Genomic DNA, 17,391 nt, shown 5'->3' on the forward strand with positions numbered 1-17,391 from the left:
GGGAAACCCAACCTGAAGGAGAGCGCAGGCGGCACTCAGGAGAGAGATGCAGCTCCATGGAAGGAGGTTGACCCTGGAGATGGCTGAGTAACCCTTTACACCCCTAGACCAACCAATATACCTTGAACCCTCTCATCCCTGTACCTCTAGCCCTGCAATTAACCCCTGCCTGCAATAACCCCTGCTGCATTGCACCAACCCTGGGTTAACACTTGTCCTGCCATTACCCCTAACCCCTGATTAACCCTTGCTTCTTCACTGCTCTCTGTACCCCTGCAGCTGTAACCCCTTTATGGCTGTATTGCTAGTATTGTAATATACCCCGCAGGGACAGTGAGTAGCCAGGTGGGTAGGTTGCTGGTATTGATATGTATGTGAGTGTAATGCTTAGATTTTGGGGGGAAATTGTGTAAGATATTGTACTGTGTGTAGTGTAGTTAGGATTGTGTTTATTGTAGTGCTATCACTGTACTGTGGTGTGTGCGTCTATATGTAGATATATTTATAACCATTGATATATGAATATATATAGATATAGCGTAATAGACTGTATTTGTATTGTGTAATAAATATTCCTTTATTATTCATAATACACTGTTTATAGTCTTTTGTTGTAGCCGCCGTAGTAGCAGAATTAAGTCGCATGTAGTTTAGTTCAGTGTAGAGTAAAGGCAAACAGAGTTATTTTCCTTTTTTAGGTATAAATAGGCGGAGTCATCACTAGACGACTTACCTTTTTATGAATATTAATTATTGAGATTAACCAAAATATCAATAATTAATATTTCCTTTTACAATCGTTATGTTACCACCCACGGCAAACTAAAATAAAAGGTGACTTACATTACACATTGCATTGTCTTTACTTCTGTGACATCACCTGTATGATGTCATCACACCTATGACACCATGACATGTATAGATGCCCTACAAGAGGCCATTAAATCATGTACCAAAGTATACAGCAGGTTTAGGACCCCATAAACAACACAGGTATTGATAAATTTCTTTGTAGAGCTTAACATGCCACAGCAAATTTTCCATACTCCATTAGCCAGTTTCACAATGAATCAGAGAAACAATCTTATCCTAGAACACTGGTAGACATAGATATTGGCCGCTATTAAACTTTTAATACCTATACCTACCTTTAATTATTTGATTACCACATTTTTCTAATTTTTCAAGAGTATGATAAGTGCATCTTCTAAACAAAGTTTTGCTAAACACATACACTAAAATAATATTTTTTTCTTTGGGTGATTTTTCCATTTAGTAAGTTCATTTGTAATTTAATGACTTCATCATACTTTCAAATGCATGTGTCTGTACACAAAATACATATTGATGAGTCTTATTCAGACTGCTTTAATCAAGCAATGTCATGAGGGCATAATTGCCTACAATTTTAGCCTGGCACATCCATTAAAATAGTCAGATACATAAAGAGCAATAATTTAAAACTTTCTTTTGCTTCTTTTGGATGTGACAAAGTGGCAAAACATAACAATTGTAATGTAACATAGGTCTGCATTAAGCACAAGTAGACACACAAGAGTAATTTATGAAGGCAAGCACTTTCTATGCCGGTCTCAATATCCCCTGTGCTCGGGGGAAGATCTGGTTAATTTATGACAAGCAGAAAATGGTGGGAGGATGCAGTTAAGTTATGATGAGCAGAAAACTGGTGTATATGATGATGAATCTGCCAGGGTCGATTGGCAAGCCCTCCTTTCAGAAAGGGGCAAGGGAGGTGTACAAATTATATTGTCAGTGGTATTTAAAAAGACACAAAACCATGGTTTGTGACTTTCTTAAACCAGTTTTTGTGTATCAGCATAGTAAATGTCACCGATAGTATTCATTTTGCTTCCGCAAATTCATTAATTCATTCATTTTTTTTAAACCCTTCCGAACATTCACCCTATACATAAGATGCAGAGGGAAGTAGTGAGCTGTGGAGCTGAGCCCACGGAACCTGCAATGGGAGCCAGCTGTTATATACAACCGGGCTCCTGCTTCAACAGCCAGGATCAGAGATAACTCTGATCCCAGTCATTTAACCCTTTAGGTTTCACTGTCAACACTAGTAGGATGCGAGCCGAAACATGTTAGGCCCTAGTAGGATGCGAGCTGACAGACATCAAGGTGATTAAGCAATCGCATGTTCGAGTCTCTTAGTGGAATGAGAAAAAAATGTAAAGTTAGATCTAGAGATGAGCAAAGTTTTGAAAAATTTGACTTGTCAGCTTTGCCAAAGTTTTCATATTCTTCCCACTTGGTGGCTCAATCTCAGTGTGAAGGCTTGGAACTTAAACTACAGGGAGAGTGCAGGGAGAGTGTACCACCATGTACATCAGTGTGCACTGCACCAAGCTTCATAGCTAATCCCGTCTATTAGCTGTAGATCTACTGTGTGTCAATATTACAGGTCAATGTTACTGTCAGATCTAATTTAATGCGGTAGACTTAACCTTGCAGCAAGATTCAAGTAGTCAGCAGTAGTAACAGTATGTACCAAGATCCATAGCTAATCCCTTCTATTGAAAAAAAGAAATACATACAGGACCCTTCAGTAATAATAAAAAAAAAAAAACGGTGCGCACAGGAGCTGTGTTGAAATGGCTCCTTAGGGTCCATTCACACATCCGTATGTGTTTTGCGGATCCACAGATCCGCGGATCTGCAAAACACGGACACCGGCAATGTGCGTTCCGCATTTGGCGGACCGCACATCGCCGTCACTATAACAGAAAATAACTAATCTTGTCCGCAATTGCGGACAAGAATAGGAAATGTTCTATTTTTTTCGGGAACGGAATTGCGGACCTGAAAGTGCGGATCCACATTTCCGGATCTGGGTAGCACATAGTGTGGCCCCATAGAAATGAATGGGTCCGCAATTCCGTTCTGCGAAAATGCGGAACAGAATTCCGGACATGTGAATGGAGCCTTAGTGGAACCAAATAAAGAAATGGAGGCAGCGCCAATAAAGTACTGTAGTGGTGAAAAAAGAGGTTCTTTTAATCCATGTTGTGGCAGTCCAAACACATGCTTTTTAATCCCTTATGTTTGCTGTAGATTAACTTTACTACAGTATTACAGGTTACTGTTACCGTCAGGTCTAATTTATCGCTGTGGAGTTAACTGTGCAGTGCAAAGATTCAACTATTGGCCCTATGACAAAGTGGGGAGGATGGCAGCAGCTGCAGTGGCAGTAGTAGTGACAGTAGTGGCTGCATGACAGAGTGAGGAGGGTGGCATCAGCAGCAGTGGCAGTAACAGTGACAATAGTGGCCCCATGGCAGAGCGGGGACAGTGGCGGCAGCAGCTGCAGTGGCAGTAAAGCTGTGTTCATATCACCATTTATTTTTCTGTTCTTTGGATCTGTCAGAAGAACAAAAAAAATAAAAATGGATCATGTATTTTGAGCATCCATAATGCCTCCTATCACATGGTCAGTATTTTGCATCAGTATTTGTATGCCAAAAACAGGAGTGGGTCCAAAACAGAGATAAAATGTAATGGAAATATTTGCATCTCTTCTGTGTTTTGGACCCACTCCTGCTTTTGACTTACAAATACAGATCAAATGCGGACAGTGTGATAAAGGCCTTACGGATGCTCAAAATACAGGATCCTTTTTTTTTCTGTTCTTCTGCCAGATCAGAAGAACGGAAAAATTTATGGTGATGTGAACACGGCCAAACAGGGACACTAGTGGCCCTATAACAGAGGGGGGTCAGCAGCAGTGGCGGTAGCAATGAGGATAGTACGCCAATAACAAAGTGGTGAGGGGGGGGGTCAGCAGCAGTGGCAGTAACAGTGAGAATAGTGTCCCCATGACAGAGTGGGGGGGGGTCAGCAGCAGTGGCATACAGCACAAGACGATGGATGTAGCAGCAAAACCCAACAACAGCAGAGTGATAGTAAGGGTGAGTGGTATGTATATCCTTGTAAAATGTAACATGTACATATCAGTAGGCCAAGAAGCCCCTTTGTAGGAATAGCAGTAGTTTGCATGCCCTGTAGTCCAGGGGATCTTGGATTATGGGTGACAGGGAGTAGTCCAAGCTGAAGAAAACTTGTCTATCGGGGTCATCTGCATCGTCTTTGTCATCGCCCTCCTGCTCCTCATGCTTCTCCTGCTCCTCTCCTATCACTTGGACAGATAAACCACCTAGTTGTGTATAAAATTCCTGGGCGTTTATGTCATCCTCCTTCTCTGCCAGTTCATCCTCCTCAGGGCTCAGGTACACATGATAGGCGTCACGTCTTCTGTCCCCTCGACAATCACATTTCTCAGCATCCTCTCCAGAATGTGAAGGAGTGGAATGACATCATTCATCCCATAGTTCTGCCGACTGACAAATAAAGTAGCCTCCTCAAAGGGCCTGAGCAAGCAACACCTGTCATGCATGGACTGCCACTGGCTAACGTGGAAGTTAGACCGGGGAGTAGACCTGTCCGTCTGCAGCATTAAGAAATCGTTGACTGCCTTCCTCTGCTTGTACAGACGGTCTAACATATGAAGCGTGGAGTTCCAACGGTGGAAACGTTGCATATCGGGCGATGTTGGGGAAGAGCATTTTGCCTTTCCAGCTTTTCACAGCTCTTGCAGTTCAGTGGAAGACTTGAGGAACCAGGTGACAACGAGATTGAAGACGTACATCATGCAGGGCTACAGTGTTCATTTTAGGACATAGTCAGATATCATAGTCTAAAATGAACACTGTACAGGGCGCATGAGTCAGCCCTCCCTGACGCAGCGCAGACAAATATTCTTCCCGTTATCAGTAACCATGGTTCTCACCACCAATTGGAGAGGAGACAGCCAGTGTTGGATTTCTTTATTGATGACGCCGAGCAGTTCCTTCCACGTGTGGCACAGTTCATCCCTGGTCTGGTGTGGCTGATCAGGTGCAGAACCGCGTGACAACGCCTAGCTTTGTATTGGTGATATGATGGAGGACCACTGTGAACTGTGCCTGGAGGAGTTGGTGAGGACAAGGTGGTGGGATGAGGAGGTAGAAGAGGACATTGGCGCAGAAATCCTAGCATTACAGCGCGGAGGCAGCATTGTCATCACCTGGTCAAGTTGCTGGTGTGCCTGGGCCTAAATGACATTTACCCAGTGGGCTGTCAATGACATACAATATATTGTCCTTGTCCTTGACAGCATCAGGCTGTAACACTAAATGAGTAGCATGGTTTTCCAATGCCATTTTTTTGTGATGCTTCATGTGTTGACGCAGGGCCATAGTGCCAACATTAGCAACCAGGCTGCGCCTCACCTTCTGCCCACACATCTTGCATACTGCCACGCTAACGTCCCCCAGTGACTTGGTGAAAGAGCTCAGAAGGGTCCCAGAAGCAGTAGCATGACAGCCTATTTCATGCAAGATGCAGAGGCTAGCTGCTGCTGCCCAGTGATGAAGGAAACTCATAGCTTACAAGCTCCTGTGCTGCGGAGCCTCTCGGACATGCCCCCCTCTTCTCATTCTCATTATGCCTGGCATGAAGTGAATCTTGAGGAGAGTGAGACCGCAGTGGCAGGATCAGTGAAGAGAGATGCAGACAGCCTGCAAATGAGTCTGCATTGTCGCTACTCTGTGGGACTGAGGGGAACTTCTGAAGCTGCTGCTGTCTGGATGCTGTAGACCAGCAGCTTTAATGCTTATTTAATGGTTTTATTGCTTCATTAAGCCATTTGTTTGCCTCCATAGACACCTACCTCCAATATCTCGTTCTTCTCTTATCTCATCCTCAGAGAGCCCCTGCTGTCTCCTTTCCTCCCTCATTTATCTAGAGCTCCTGTTCCACCTACTCCTATTGCTGCCCTGCACAGACCTCCTGCCACCTACTTATTGTATGAATCCCCCTCACAGCCCCTTCCACCTACTTGCTGTGTCCACCCCTCTTGTCCATCCAGGGCCCCAGTCACCTGTCCCACTCCTCTGCCTCTCATTATGGTGGTGTCTAAATCACATGCAGCATATGGACCTTCTAACGTCACAGGGTCACGTGACTGTGCCCCCTTATCAAACCCTGTACTGTGTCCTCTTACACTCAATACTGTGCCTCCTTGTAACCTGTTATCCAGTGAATGGAGGCGTTATCCAGTCACTGTATGGAGGCATTAACCGGTCACTGTATGGAGGTGTTATCCAGTCACTGTATGGAGGCGTTATCCAGTGTATGGCGGCATTATCCAGTCACTGTATGGAGGTGTTATCCGGTCACTGTATGGTAGTTACCCAGTCACTGTATGGAGGTGTTATCCGGTCACTGTATGAAGGTGTTATCCGGTCACTGTATGGAGGTGTTATCCAGTGTATGGTGGCATTATTCAGTCAATGTATGGAGGTGTTATCCAGTCACTGTATGGTGGCGTCATCCAGTCATATAGGGGCCATAATGTTACAGTGTTTGTTATCCAGTGGTCGTATGAGCTATTATTCAGTATGACGGTATTATTTAGGCTAATAGAAAAGATCCAGCACCAAGGAAATGTAAAGCTGTACGTTCCTTTATTACAGTGGTAAAATTCATGCAGCAAATCAACGACATCCAGTGACATCCATCTGTTAAGTCAACGCGTTTCAAACAAAACTGTTCTTACTCATGACTCGTGGGAATTCTCTCCATAGCTCAGTTTATAAAGGAAATTTCTGTTTGGGTTCCTCCCCTAAATGGGGGGTGGAAAGAAAGGAGGATAATGTGTGATCACTCATCCAGCTAATGGGGAGAAATCCCTGGGAATTTTTTGACAACATAAAAAGCATACAAAAAAGCATACAAAAAGCATACAAAAGCTATCAAATAAAACCATAGTGATAATGTGGTTAAATTAGAGCAAACATGCTATAAAGACCATGCAGATATGTCAGCAAAAAAAGACTACCAATCAATCACCAAATATACCATATATGGTAGCGCTGGAGTCTGCTGACAAACCGCTTGGTCTGAATGCTGGCATATGCTGAAAACATATCATATTGTCACGAGTTAGAGGTCCCAGGAGAGACCACCGCGTCGTCAAGCAATAAACAAACGGAAATCAGGTACAGACACATAAGAGTTTATTGCACAAACAAAAACCAGGGAAGGCAGCACAGACAAAACATGAGCTCTATGTACAGTCAGCACAGTGGGAGAAAACCCCCACTGCGCCACTGTCTAGTAATACTCCAGAGGGGCGTGACTAAGCAACTCCTGGTATTCACTAGTGCCCCAGATGGTAGGGTTAGACTTTGCAGCAGGAAGTTGCCAGGGTCCACTCTGGAGCGTGAACTAGACAGTAACAGCAGGAACGAATGGATAACAGGTACCAGAAGGTACCAACGGCACATAGTCATACATAACAGACAGGCAAATACAAACAGGGCAACTAATAACAAGCAGGAGTACATAGCAAGGAAACAGGAGTGACAATGAGCAGAGAAGGACTTGCTCCACCAGTAGTAAACTGCATGGCCTTGCGCATTGCACTCTGCTGCAAAGAAAGGTGCAGCAAGGGCTTGCTGAACAGAGACATATAACATAACAAACATAACTGGCAGAACAGATAACAGAAACATAGGAAAGAGGACATCAAAGAGGACGGGAATGAACAAGTAGGAAACCCACAGAGCACAGACAGACAGACACGGATCCCATGGGTCAGCAGCATGGGAGAGTGAGTACAAACAGGAGCAGGACAACACACACCAGGAGAGCTGACACAGAACTGAGGAAACCTCAGCCTTATATACAGGTTCCATGGGTGCAGCAGAGAAGCCACACCCATGGAGCAGACAGAGGATTAACTCCAAATAGGCACACAGGGGAGTTAACCCATACAGAACCACAAATAACACACAGAAACGAAACTTCAGCGAGGAGCGCCGAACGAGCAAGGACCGAAGGTCACAGCCAGAGATAGTGGCTGTGACACAGATACTATACAAGGCTAAACCAGTCCACTTGAAGGTCCATTTAAAATAAATATAATACTGCAGGGGCTTCATGTGTGTTTTTAATAGACGCACATAAGCTCTTTCCTTAAATTCAAGCCAACAGGGCTTCTGGTTTTTAAACGGATGATCCAAAAGAAACATAGAAACATAGAAACATAGAATGTGTCGGCAGATAAGAACCATTTGGCCCATCTAGTCTGCCCAATATACTGAATACTATGGATAGCCCCCGGCCCTTATCTTATATGAAGGATGGCCTTATGCCTATCCCATGCATGCTTAAACCCCTTCACTGTATTTGCAGCTACCACTTCTGCAGGAAGGCTATTCCATGCATCCACTACTCTCTCAGTAAAGTAATACTTCCTTATATTACTTTTAAACCTTTGCCCCTCTAATTTAAAACTGTGTCCTCTTGTGGTAGTTTTTCTTCTTTTAAATATGCTCTCCTCCTTTACCGAGTTGATTCCCTTTATGTATTTAAAAGTTTCTATCATATCCCCTCTGTCTCTTCTTTCTTCCAAGCTATACATATTAAGGTCCTTTAACCTTTCCTGGTAAGTTTTATCCTGCAATCCATGTACTAGTTTAGTAGCTCTTCTCTGAACTCTCTCTAGAGTATCTATATCCTTCTGGAGATATGGCCTCCAGTACTGCGCACAATACTCCAAGTGAGGTCTCACCAGTGTTCTGTACAGTGGCATAAGCACTTCACTCTTTCTACTGCTTATACCTCTCCCTATACATCCAAGCATTCTGCTGGCATTTCGTGCTGCTCTATTACATTGTCTTCCCACCTTTAAGTCTTCTGAAATAATTACTCCTAAATCCCTTTCCTCAGATACTGAGGTCAGGATTGTGTCAAATATTCTATATTCTGCCCTTGGGTTTTTACGCCCCAGGTGCATTATCTTGCACTTATCCACATTAAATTTAATTTTCCAGAGTTCTGACCATTCTTCTAGTTTTCCTAAATCCTTTTCCATTTGGCGTTTCCCTCCAGGAACATCAACCCTGTTACATATCTTTGTGTCATCAGCAAAAAGACAAACCTTACCATCGAGGCCTTTTGCAATATCACTTATGAAGATATTAAACAAAATCGGTCCCAGTACAGATCCCTGTGGAACCCCACTGGTAACATGACCTTGTTTTGAATGTTCTCCATTGACTACAACCCTCTGTTGTCTGTCACTCAGCCACTGCCTAATCCACTCAACAATATGGGAGTCCATGCTCAATGACTGCAGTTTATTGATAAGTCTTCTATGTGGGACAGTGTCAAAAGCCTTACTAAAATCTAGATATGCGATGTCTACTGCACCTCCACCGTCTATTATTTTATTCACCTAGTCAAAAAAATCTATAAGATTTGTTTGACATGATCTCTCTGAAGTAAACCCATGTTGTTTTTCATCTTGCAATCCATGGAATTTTAGATGTTCCACAATCCTATCCTTTAATAGGGTTTCCATTAATTTGCCTACTATTGATGTCAGACTCACTGGTCTATAGTTGCTCGATTCCTCTCTACTACCTTTCTTGTGAATGGGCACGACATTTGCCAATTTCCAATCTTCCGGGACGACTCCTGTTACTAATGATTGGTTAAATAAATCTGTTAACGGTTTTGCCAGCTCACCACTAAGCTCTTTTAATAATTTTGGGTGTATCTCATCAGGTCCCTGTGACTTATTTGTCTTCACCTTAGACAGCAAACTTAGAACATCTTCCTCTGTAAAGATACATGCATCAAACGATTTATTAGTCATTCTTTCTAGTGGAGGTCCTTCTCCTTTTTCTTTTGTAAAAACTGAACAGAAGTATTCATTAAGGCAGTCGGCTAGCCCTTTATTCTCTTCTACATACCTTCCGTCCTTTGTTTTTAATTTAGTTATTCCTTGTTTTAATTTCCTTTTTTCATTTATATATCTGAAGAATGTTTTATCCCCTTTTTTCATAGACTGAGCTAGTTTTTCTTCTGCCTGCGCTTTAGAAGTTCTTATAACTTGCTTGGCCTCTCTCTGCCTAATCTTGTAGATTTCCTTATCTTCATTGCTCTGGTTTTTTTTATAATTACAAAATGCTAGCTTTTTATTTTTAATGATTTGGGCCACTTCTGCTGAGTACCACAGTGGTCTCCTCCTTTTTTTGCTTTTACTGACAAGTCTAATGCAATTTTCTGTTGCCTTCAATAATGCACCTTTTAAGTAGTCCCATTTCTCCTGGACTCCATGTAATCCATTCCAGTCTGATAAGGACTCATTTATGACTAATTTTATTTTTGAAAAGTCTATTTTTCTAAAATCTAAAACTTTTGTTTTTGTGTGGTGGGACTCTTTCACAGTTCTTATATTAAACCACACTGACTGGTGATCACTAGATCCCAAGGTTTCGCCTACAATGACATCATATACCGAATCCCCATTTGTGAATACCAAATCCAAAATGGCCTCCCTCCGGGTTGGCTCCTCAACCACTTGTTGTAGAGATAACCCCAGTAGGGAATTTAGAATAGCTGTACTCCTGGTAGAACTTGCTATTTTGGTTTTCCAGTTTATATCTGGAAGATTGAAATCTCCCATAATGATAACTTCTCCTTTCATTGTCATTTTAGCTATTTCTTCAACTAGTATATCATCTAGTTCTTTAACTTGACCAGGTGGTCTATATATCACACCTACACGAGTTACTGCATGGTTAGCAAACTGCAACGTAACCCAAACTGACTCTATGTTGGCCTCACCAACTTGTATTAGGTTAGATTTAATGCTATCTTTCACATACAGGGCCACTCCTCCTCCTTTCTTGCCTTCTCTGTCTCTTCTGTATAAAGAGTACCCTGGTATGGTTATGTCCCAGTCATTTCTTTCATTAAACCATGTCTCCGTAACAGCCACTAAATCTACATTCTCAGATGCCATTATTGACCGAAGTTCATTGATTTTTTTACCTAAACTGCGAGCATTTGTAGACAGGACTCTGAGCTTATCATTTCTTAACCTCTGTGCTTCTGACCTGTTCTGGCATTGTTTCGGGGGGCAATTGGACTCTTTTATTTTCACTCTTTTGCCCCCCCTTCCTAGTTTAAATACTCTTTCGCAAATTCTTGGAGTTGTTCACTAAGTACATTTGTTCCTTTGAGAGAAAGATGCAAACCATCTTTTTTGTACAGTTCCTTTCTATTCCAAGTAGAGCTATCATGAGAAACAAAGCCAAATCCTTGCTCTTGACACCATTTACCAAGCCATATGTTGAACTCCTTTATGCGCCTCTGCCTATCATTCTGAACATTATGCACAGGCAGAACTTCTTTGTAGAATAAGCCTTTCCGGTTGCCTCCACGAAAAGGGAGACAAACCCTCTCTATACCATAAGCAGAAAAAAAAAAAGTACACTTCTGTTATGTTCGGTAATGAAGTGTTTAGCCGCACTGGATATATTTAAAAAGTACAAATAATTAGTATTGCTGGGTCCTTAACCCCTTAGTGACTAGCCTGTTTTTGGCCTTACTGACCCAGCGTTTTTCTTCCCTTTTTCATTGTCGCCTTCCAAGAGCTATAACTTTTTTTTTTTTTCTGTCTATATAGCTATATGAGGGCTTGTTTTTTGTGGACAAGTTGTTGTTTTATTGCCACCATTTTGCGGTACACATAACTTTCTGGTTAACTTTTATTAACTCTTTCTGGGAGGGAGATGCATATAGTTTTTTTAGGTTTTACTACTTTGTGCAATAAAACCTTTTTTTTTAAAGGAAGAAAATCTTTTTGCATCATTGCTTCCCAAGACCCATAACTTTTTTATTTTTCTTTCTATAAAGTTGTGTCAGGGCTTGATTTTTGCGGGACGACGCTTTTTTCGGTGGCAACTAAGAGTAAATGAGCAATTCTGTCATTTTTATTTTTTTTACGGCATTCATTGCAGGGGATAATTTACATGATATTTATGTAGTGTGGGTCGTTTCGGACTCAGTAATACCAAACATATAGGTGATGGACCATGTGATTGGAGCATGTGATCTGACGTCACCACAGGTCCTTTAGCCCACAGCTCATCATTAAAGAAGTAAAGAAGAGACCGGTAACTACGCGATCAAGAGGAGAAGGTGAGTTAATTATTATTATTTTTTTAACCCTCAATTGATCACCTACTAAGCATTCTGTTTTCAGAATGCTATTATTTTCCCTTATAACCATGTTATAAGGGAAAATAATACAGTGAATAGACTGTCACCTAGCAACCATGCGTGAAAATCGCACCGCATCCGAACTTGCTTGCGATTTTCACGCAACCCCATTCACTTCTATGGGGCCTGCGTTGCGTGAAAAACGCAGAATATAGAGCATGCTGCGATTTTCACGCAACGCACAAGTGATGCGTGAAAATCACTGCTCATCTGAACAGCCCCTATTGAAATGAATGGGTCGGGATTCAGTGCGGGTGCAATACGTTCACCTAACGCATTGCACCCGCGCGGAAATCTCGCCCGTGTGAACGCAGCTTAAAGAGCATTAATCACCAACTTTTGGGGTTTAGCCAGTATTACTTTATTATTATGTCTCTCTCAGTTTTATCAGCAACTTTCACTGCAGATTTATGCCTCATTCACATGTCAGTATTTTGGTCAGTGATTTCCATCAGTGATTTTGAACCAAAACCAGGTGCAGATCTAAACACAGAACAGGTACAGATCTCTCCATTATACCTTATGTCTGTGGAGACTCCGATCCTGGTTTTGGCTCACAATCACTGATGGAAATCACTGACCAAAACACTGACAATGCCTATTCTTGTCCGCAAAGCGCGGACAAGAATAGGACATGTTATATTTTTTTAGCGGGGCCGCGGAACGGAGCTACGGATGCGGACAGCACACGGAGTGCTGTCCGCATCGTTTGCGGCCCCATTGAAGTGAATGGGTCCGCATCCGAGCTGCCAAAACGGCGGCTTGGATGCGGACCCAAACAACGGCCGTGTGCATGAGCCTAAGGCCTAGTTCACACGAACGTATGGCTTTTATAATTTTTTGCAGTCCGTTTTTCACAGATCCGTTGTTCCATTTTTGAGTTCCGTTGTGTTTCCATTTCTGTTCCGTTTTTCCGTATGGCATATACAGTATACAGTAATTACATAGAAAAAATTGGGCTGGGCATAACATTTTCAATAGATGGTTCAGCAAAAACGGAACAGATGCATTTCCGTATGTGTTCCGTTTTTTTTGCGGACCCATTGACTTTAATAGAGCCACGGAACTTGATTTGCGGCCAAATATAGGACATGTTCTATCTTTCAGCGGAACGGAAAAACGGAAATACGGAAACGGAATGCATACGGAGTACATTCCGTTTTTTTGGCGGAACCATTGAAATGAATGGTTCCGTATACGGACCGTATACGGAACACAAAAAAACGTCCCGTACACTCGCAAAAAAAACATTCGTGTGAACTAGGCCTAAGTCTGTGGATTTTCCAAATGAAAGTCTGCTGAGGATAAACGACAGCATTTACACCAAGTTGGAACCCACCCTAAATTGGCAAAATAATATATACTCACATATTTCTGCATGTCAGATGCCAAAAGGGTGTTCTGTCGGCTCTATGGGGCTCTTTAGATATGCTCAGTGTATGCTCAGCTCACTACCTCACTTAAAACTTTATTATTCCTGGTATTAATGACAATAATAAAATGACATCATTTTTGAATATAAATAGAGTTATATATTTTTATTGTAGTTTTTGGAATAGCAGCAATGGAAAGCATATAGAGCAGCTCTCTTTCATGTTTAAGGAACCAGAGCTCCATCTGGAGGATTTGAAGTAAAATGTACGATCGATTTTCAGGAACAAGTACTACACAACCAAATGCTGGGGTGTCTTCTGTCACTCAATCTATATTAAATAAGTATTAATCAAGAAAATTTGTAAAACACTGCTGAATATTGAAAACCAGAAGAGGATACCCCTTCCTATTTTCTCTAATGACTTCTGTCTAGTGTGCCTTTGACAGAAAATTCAGGCCAATCATTTACTCAACTTATAAATTAATCTGTCATGGACTTATCTTTGTGTAAAGTTTTTAGGCCTCATGCACATGACTGTGTCCATATGGCGTTCCGCAAACGACAGATCTGCAAAATACGGACATATTCCATGTGCAATCCTCATTTTTCTCTGTCCTATTAATAGAAATGGCTATTTTTGTCCGTAAAAAAGACAAGAATAAGATATGTTCTGTAATTTGCTGAACAGGCAAATGGTTGCGGACAGCACATGGACGACATCCATGAGCTGTCTGTTTTTTTTTGCAGAGCCATAGAAATTAATGGATCCATGTACAATCCATAAATATGTGAATCGAATACGGATACAGTTGTGTGCATGAGGCCTTAATAGGATCAATCCAACAGAATTTAATGATCCCAGGATTCAGGGATCACCATTAACATTTTTCTTTGCCTAGCATGATGAATAGTACTGGGTGTTTCTCTATTAACCCTTAACAGTCACATTTAAAGGGGTTCTCCAAGACTGGGAACCAATGCTCAAGGAGCTGGGTATGGTGCAAAGGTGAAAAAAGAAAAAAAAAGACACACCTGCTCAGAGCGTTCTGAGTCCATCTGCTAAAACACACTTTTTATCTGTTAAAACACTACAAATAACTCAGCAACACAACCCCTATGGGTAAAAGTAACCCTTTTGCAAACTTTATGAATTTGCAATACAATCTAAAATAGTTGCAGTACCTGAGAGTCTAAACAATACTCAAAATCACAACATGCCATACACCTCCCATCCAACTCCAATGTTGGATCATCTCCTTCCGTGACCCTCGGCTTTTGGTTACTGCCATCCATCAGTGAGTTTGTTTTCTGCCAGAACCTATGCGTGCATGATTTTTATGATTTTTTTAACTGTACAGTTGTTCTGCAATCCAGTCCTACTGTAAGTCCTGGGGGTATCTGAGTACTGTGAGCCACAGTAGGATGTGGAAAAGACTACTTCTATAATTTAAGTCTAGTTCTGCAGTCTTGCAATCTTTAATACATCGAGTGTGGAACCCCCTGTGACATTGAACATATCTGACTTAGGGCTATTCCTATGGGCATTATCTGAGTCAATACAATAGTCAGTCAGGAGTCAAGGCAGGCAGCACAAGGTCAGTCCAGTAAACAGGCAGAGGTTGAACATGTGAAGTCAAGCCAATATCAATAGTGCACCTTCGCAGGACTAGACAACCTAAGAACCTACTGCTCAGACACCTTCCTATATGGAAAGGCATCTCAAATAACCCAAACATGGATGCCATAGGTGGGGACCAATTAGGTTGTGAACTGGCCCTTTAGGAGTCAGGGAGAGCATATGCATCCTACATGAGCAGGCAGGAACTGGGGAGGTCAGCAGAGACCTACAGAATGGAGCAGACAGAACTACAGACAGGCATAACAAGGAAAGGTTCCAGCACGGAGTAGATCATACTTTACTGCATCTTTATCATGCATCGTGATCATGATTAAGAACCAGGAGGTTCAAAACATGTTGATCTGATGGGAGGTGGAGGGAGGTGAAGCTCTTTATCCTCTAGATTGGCAGACCTCAGAGCTTGTGTATCTAGGCATTAAACTTACATGTCCCTCCTCTTCCCTATATAAACAAAATTACGAACCCCTCCTGTCCACCCTAGCGCAGGATCTCAACAGTTTTTCTATGAAGAACATATCTTGGGTTGGTAGAATAGCATCATTCCAGATGATGACTCTTCCAAAACTAATTTATGTCTTCCAAGCTCTTCCCATCCCCATCCCAGAATCCTTCTTTACAAGAGCACAAGCACTTTTGAATAAATTCCTGTGGAGATATGGGCGCCCGCGAATTGCCATCACTCTGATGACTAGGCGGAGGGGAGCGGGAGGTCTGGGACTTCCTTCCATAAAAGATTATCATTGTGCAATTGGCCTCTCATTCTTGAGAGAATGGTGGAGTAACTCTTCTTATAAACCTTGGCTTCAGATTGAATTGGAATCCATTGCAGGGAACTCCTTAAGGGACTACCTAATTCAAATTCTATGGAACCTCAGACCTCCCAAACCCACTATACTTACTGTGGCTTTTGCGGGATATGTGTGGCGCAGATTTCACCATTCATATGGAGAGATAAAAATGTATATAAGGGACTGGCACTCGCTATGTGGGTCACAACATCGGCATTTATTAGAATACAATAACAAGAATTATAGCAACATGATAAAACACCTCTCTGTATACAAGAGTTAATACATAAAATATCCCCCTAAAAAGCATGTGTAAAATCAAATCAAATCAAGGATCCACTGGTCTGTGAGTCCTGGATATATATTGCAACCTGTCCTAATGACTGAATAAATTGCAATGTCCTCTTATAGAATTTGCCAATTTGGGACAATGTTCCTTTAAATCCAGGCAATAGGCGTCCGGATAGTGATTACTCTTTTCGAGTCTGTATATTCAGACTGAGGAAGGGGAGCCACTGAGGAAGGGGAGTGAAGTCCCCGAAACACGTCTGGCGTTAAATCCCTGTCCTGAGTATTAATCCGGATATGATTAGGACCATCTGAACTATTTTTCAAATTTGGAGCGCTCCATTTTTCTCCTTCTGCTGCGAGCACTATTGCATCGGATACCGGAACAAAGTTGCCAAGTCCCGCGATCTCTCTGGAGGAACACGTGACCTACAACAGAGAGCGAGGACGCCGGAAGCAAGTGCGGCAGCGTGGTGTGGAAGGCTGGTAAGCAAGAGTGCCGGACACTTGGAGATACCGGTAAGCAACATCTCTCCACAGCATTTGACCACCTTGCATAATTCAACTACGGTGAGGGAAATACCGAACGCTATATTTGGCGGACTTTGTGGATATCGAGATCTGAATATACAGACTCGAAAAGAGTAATCACTATCCGCACGCCTATTGCCTGGATTTAAAGGAACATTGTCCCAAATTGGCAAATTCTATAAGAGGACATTGCAATTTATTCAGTCATTAGGACAGGTTGCAATATATATCCAGGACTCACAGACCAGTGGATCCTTGATTTGATTTGATTTTACACATACTTTTTAGGGGGATATTTTATGTATTAACTCTTGTATACAGAGAGGTGTTTTATCATGTTGCTATAATTCATGTTATTGTATTCTAATAAATGCCGATGTTGTGACCCACATAGCGAGTGCCAGTCCCTTATATACATTTTTTTCACTTTGCTCTGACTGATTGGGTGATCAGTTTGAGACTAGAGCACCTTTACCACATTGAGAAAGGTGGTGAGCTATCCACAATCACTTATATGGAGAGATAGCTGCCCTCCCGAGCAAGTTAATATCTACCCAGACACTAGAAGGTGGTTCTGATGGCCTGGACCTTTCCACCTGGCGTAAAGCGGGTATACTCACCCTGGA

Source organism: Bufo bufo, chromosome 1 (assembly GCF_905171765.1).
Source record: "Bufo bufo chromosome 1, aBufBuf1.1, whole genome shotgun sequence".
NCBI classification, from domain to species: Eukaryota; Metazoa; Chordata; class Amphibia; order Anura; family Bufonidae; genus Bufo; species Bufo bufo.